This window comes from Palaemon carinicauda, chromosome 3 (assembly GCF_036898095.1).
Source record: "Palaemon carinicauda isolate YSFRI2023 chromosome 3, ASM3689809v2, whole genome shotgun sequence".
Lineage (NCBI taxonomy): Eukaryota > Metazoa > Arthropoda > Malacostraca > Decapoda > Palaemonidae > Palaemon > Palaemon carinicauda.
In genome coordinates this window covers 115016191-115022190 of record NC_090727.1, presented here as the reverse complement: position 1 = coordinate 115022190, position 6000 = coordinate 115016191, and the positions used below count along the sequence as shown (strand labels likewise).

Sequence of the window (6000 nt, the reverse complement as noted above, 5' to 3'; positions counted from 1 at the left end):
TGAGTGGAAGGAATGTAGGTAGGCCTACTAATTTTTTTATTACCTCCGACAACAAAGTTGGAAGGAGGTTATGTTTTACCCCCTGTTTGTGTGTTTGTGTTGGACTGAGTGGAAGGAATTTAGGTAGGCCTACTAATTTTGTTCTATTACCTCTGCCAACGAAGTTGGAAGGAGGTTTGTTTTACCCCCTTTTTGTGTGTCTGTGTTAGGCTTTGTGGAAGGAATTTAAGTAGGCCTACCAATTTTTTCTATTACCTCTGCCAACGAAGTTGGAACGAGGTTATGTTTTACTTCTGTTTATGTATTTGTGTATATGTTCGTTTATGAACAGCTTCCATGCCACAATTTTAATCGTAAATTAATGAAACTTGCAAGGATTAACTGTTATGTAAAAAGCTTAAAATGATTAATTATTATTGCATTTGTTAAAAATTTTTTTTTAAATTATAAATATTTTCTTAATATTGATATCTTTATTATCATTATTCTTCTAAATATAATTGTATTAATAAACATGTTTGTCAAAATATAAAATAATCATTTATGATATTAACATTATTATTGTTGTTTTTGATGTTGTTATTTAAAAAGAGAACTCTAGATTGAAAGATTTTATTCACTATCAAAATGCAATCACTTTTAATATATTAAAAATAAAGCACTATTTTTATATTTTACAAAGTTTATTAAATCAATATATATTACATTATGAACAATGAATATCATTCCATAATTTTAATGCTCGGTATTTTTGTCATTGATAATAATATTATAGATATTATTATTATTATTGTGACTTATGTGCACACACACAAGCATATATATATATATTATATATATGTATGTATGTATAATGTGTGTGCACATAAGTTATGATAATGGTTGTACCAATTACAATATATTTATTTATTTATATATATAATGCTTAATCCTGAATTTTTCCTTTTGCATGTTTTTTTCGACATGAACCGTTTCCATTTTTATATCTGAAATATTGTTATTTTATTTGGGGCGTTTGCTTGTGCAAGCTGTGAAATCCGTGTAAAAAAAATAGCAAATTTTTTCTCTTTTGTTCCGCAATTTTAAGTGTCATTTAATTTCATTTATTTGCTTTAGAACAATATTAGCTTGTAATCCTCCTACAGAAATTAGTACTGATAAGAAATTATAGACACAATCTCTTTAAGTAAATAAGTATATAAGTATTTAAGTATTCCGTAAGTATACTTACGCGTTTCATGAACAAAGCTCATGTGGTAATGAAAATTTCATAGCTAATTTGGGGAAATTATACGAATATATTAATTAGAGGAAAATGGCATTTGTTAACTAATTAATCAGCCATATCAAAAGGACGAGTGTGAAATGAAAATTCGAAATGAAAATTTACCAAAACATTATCCATTACGCTTCCTCTTCGATATGTACAGCACCAGCGGCTTAGAAACTTGCACTGCGTATATTTGTGGCGTATTGTGACGTACGTGTACGTGCAGATTGTTCATAAGTGTACATGCAAATTAGTCATAAGTGTACGTGCAGATTGGTCATAAGTGTACGATCAGATTGGTCATAAGTGTACTTGCAAATTAGTCATAGGTGTATGTGCAGATTGGTTATAAATGTACGTGCAAATTAGTCATAAGTGTACGTGCAAATTATTCATAAGTGTACGTGCAGATTGGGCATAAGTGTACATGCAAATTAGTCATAAGTGTACGTGCAGATTGGGCATAAGTGTACATGCAAATTAGTCATAAGTGTACGTGCAGATTGGTCATAAGTATACGTGCAAAGTGGTAATATTCATAAATATTGATGGTAAAAAAATTTACCTGTTCGTTTCGTGAGGTGCGATAGTGTTCGTGCATGGTGTTTATGTACGTACGCACGTGAAGGTTGGATGATACCGTAATGAAGAGGGGGTTGTTATACGTACATGCACGAACATGGCCGGTGGTAAGTACTTGAAGTTGGACCTGCAAAACAGATCAGACAAACTTGTCCTTCAAAGTGAAAAGTTTTGACATCAAAGGATTCTTTAAATGGAATACAAATAAACTCTCTCTCTCTCTCTCTCTCTCTCTCTCTCTCTCTCTCTCTCTGCATCAGCCTTATCTTTCTCTCACCTTCCCTTTTTCATTTTGTCTATTACATCCTAAACTAACTCTCTCTCTCTCTCTCTCTCTCTCTCTCTCTCTGCATCAGCCTTAATTTTCTCTCACCTTCCCTGTTTCATTCTGTCTCTTACATCCTAAACTCTCTCTCTCTCTCTCTCTCTCTCTCTCTCTGCATCAGCCTTATCTTTCTCTCACCTTCCCTTTTTCATTTTGTCTATTACATCCTAAACTAACTCTCTCTCTCTCTCTCTCTCTCTCTCTCTCTCTGCATCAGCCTTAATTTTCTCTCACCTTCCCTGTTTCATTCTGTCTCTTACATCCTAAACTCTCTCTCTCTCTCTCTCTCTCTCTCTCTCTCTCTGCATCAGCCTTAATTTTCTCTCACCTTCCCTTTTTCATTTTGTCTATTACATCCTAAACTAACTCTCTCTCTCTCTCTCTCTCTCTCTCTGCATCAGCCTTAATTTTCTCTCACCTTCCCTGTTTCATTCTGTCTCTTACATCCTAAACTCTCTCTCTCTCTCTCTCTCTCTCTCTCTCTCTCTCTCTCTACATCATCATCACCATTCCTCATCATTACCAAAGTCAGCAGATCTGACATGGAAGAATGGCTGCGCAATCGAGCTCTTAATGGGAACCTATTTCAAGTTATTCCTTGGCTGAGAGCTACTTCCTCTGTGAGAGCCCTTCTCTGTCTTTATTTTTTGGTTTATTTTTATCTCTTTCATTGTTTTATTTTTGTATTTTTATAGTTTATAGTTTTTTTTTTTACATATGGTGCGTTTTCCTTCTTCATTTAAAGAGGCCTCCTTTAAGAGATTTTTCACTTTTTATAATGTTTCTTTTTTTTTCCTCTTATTCATCATCCTCTACCTCTTCGTTTTTTTTTTTCATCTTTATCCCCTCTTTTTATATGTATTCAATTAATTCTTTATTTTAAAGCTTTCTCTTTTCCTCCTTTTCTGCTGTATTTTCCAATATGTTTATTTTTCATTGTTTACTTTTAATTTCCCTAAAAACAACATACATACCGCTTATCTTTGTTCTCGTTTTATTTCTTTTCTTCTTCTATGTCCAATATTTTAAGTATAAGCTTTCTTCGGTTTTGAGATCAGATTCAAATTTTGATTATTATTCTTATTCCCATTTGGGATTTTTTCATCTTTTTATTCTACAAATGAACTTCAATTTCTTATCCTTTTTTTCTACTGTGCTAATGATTTATTTTTTTATTCTTTTGCTAAGTAACATTTATGTTTGATTAATCCCGGAAAGTTAGTAATACATGAAATTGAAGAACTCCCACCAGACTGAAAATAATGAATAATCAATTTTTTTTTTTTTTTTTTTTTTTTTTTTTTTTTTGCTACCGAATTTATCGCGATAAAATTCCCTTTAAATTATCGTCGTACCTGTCTTTATTAAAACAAGCAAAGCTTTGAAAATATAATTATATTACTTTTGGTGTTTTCTCGTAATGTTTAATTAGGACGGGTGAATGTTAAAACAGGTTTTCTATTGCTGCTTTCATCCATCAACAAAAATAGTTTGTTTTTAAAGCGTTATACAAACAAGCTTGAAAACTATTTTTAGGATTCACGTTCTGCCCTTTCTGTTATCAGTCGAAAGCGAAATTTGTTTGTTTTCACAGTTTTACCAACAACAAACGCCATGTTTTCCGTCTGCTAATAAAATTGATAGGAAGGCATTCTTCCACGTAAACACAGAAAATAAGAGGGAATTATTTAAAACTTTTTTTTTTTCAGACTATTTTAAAGGTCGTTTGAATTTAATTGTCAAAGCTTCCATCGAATTTTGGTCTTTTATAGCAGTATTTTGACGGTTTTTTTTTTTTTTTTTTTTTTTTTTTTAGTATCCTTGTGGTAGCCTATTGGAAACGTCCCTGCTTGGCGATCTGCTGGACTGGGATTCGAGAGCAGTTCAAGCTCGATGGTTTCTTGTAGGACCTGCTCTCGTCGTCTTTGTGGGCTAAGGAATGGGAGTTTTGGGGACCCTATGTGTCTACCGGCTAATTCATCACCAGCCATTGCCTAGCTCTCCCTGGTCCTAGCTTGGGTGCAGAGAGGGATCGGGCTCTGATCATTATGTGGTCTGTCTTTAGGACATTGTCATGCTGGGGCATTATCACTGTCCCTTACGTGTGCTATTCATTAGTGTGACGGCCGAGAGAAGGTTATAACTCAAAGGCGGGATGCAATTAACTGAGTAACTTTATTAAAGAACACTCTCCTTTATATACAAAACCTCAAGGCAACAGGAGTTTTCACGTTCGAGAAACAGACAATGTTAGAGAGGAAAAACGCAGACATGTTTATTCTGGTTCTTTTTAGTGCGAGGGAAGAGCGCAGATACAAGCATAATATATACAAAATAATTTGTGTACGATCGTGTGACACACGGTTGGTACATTAGCGACCTTTAAACCTTTAAATACTTCTTTCAGTATATTCTGTTGGCCTTATGACATCATGTCTTTTTTTCCAAAAGCGTGTTAATATGTTAAATGATACATAAGACCTTGTTTAAACCTCTGACCATGTATTGATAGAAAGGGTAAAATTGGATATTTTTTTATCTGAAATGTATAGCATAGGTGAATCAGTAAAACTTCAAAAGTTCAAAGTTGGAGCAAATATTTTTATGTTGACCAGGCTGACATGAGTCTTTTTATAGTTTATATATGACATATCTATTTTTGACGTTGTTAATAGTTTATATAGGACATATCTGTTTTGACGCTGTTACTGTTTTTAGAATTATTTATTATTAATTTATTCTCATCATTTATTTATTTCCTTATTTCCTTTCCTCAGTGGGCTATTTTTCCCTATTGGAGCCCTTGGGCTTATAGCATCTTGCTTTTCCAACTAGAGTTGTAGCTTGGCTAGTAATAATAATAATAATAATAATAGTGTACGTCTATGAACTGTTTTTCCATTGACTAACAAACGCATCAAACAAATATGTCAGTAAAAGTTCTACCTTTAGAGAAAAGTAGACTTGATGAAATCCATGACTTTTTCATCTTAAATTATCCTTCTTATATATAAATCAGTAATGGTATTTCATACAAATGTATTTTTGACTATACAGTTCTCCTGTTAAAATTTACGAAAAAGGAGGCTAAAATTTCGGACCTGGTCACTATCTAAACTCCACATTAACGTTTTATCTGTCTCTAACCTAAGAAGGAACCATGAAAATTGGCCAAAATTTAAAAAATGCAAAAGTCAACTTCTGAATACAATGTATGTTTCTTTGTTACGGACGTCATTTTCGCCAGCATCCAAGAACTTTATTTCAAGCCAATCGGCTTGACATAAACACTCGGAGAAAGGTAGGTCAGTGGAATGACCTCACTGGTCACGTAATGCAAGTGTACCCTAATCAGCATCACTTCACAAAAACGAAAGGAAATTATCTTTTGGTCTCTGAATTTCCAAATCAAAATCGTTCCGATACTAATGAGATAAAATAACCCTTGAGGAAGGAGGAGGAGGAGGAGCAAGAGGAAGAGGAGCAGGAGGAGTAGATACTTCCCTCCCAGCACCCTCCTACTCACTCTTCTTACCCCTTCCTATCTTTGCTTACCCTCTTCCCCCCTGCTTCATCTCTTCCCCCTCCCCATCCTTCTATATTCCTTACCCCCTCCTTTGAGTTATCTCCACTGAACACACCTTATCTTCCCCCTTTACCTCACTTCCCCCTCACCTTTTTCCCCTTCTCCTTCCTCTATCATCTCACTACCCCTTCCCATCCTCCTCAAACCCATTTCTCCGCTTTTTCGTCTTATCCCCTTACTCCCCTTCCCTTTTTCCCTCCCCGCTTTTTCGTCATACTCCCCTTACTCATCTCACCT

At 34.2% G+C, this 6000-nt stretch overlaps 1 protein-coding gene across 1 annotated transcript in view; it reads left to right on the top strand.

Annotated features, from left to right (window-relative positions):
* The window catches only part of LOC137638415 (angiopoietin-related protein 1-like), a 44827-nt gene that overhangs the window by 16730 nt on the left and 22097 nt on the right, over window positions 1-6000 (top strand). The window lies entirely within an intron of this gene.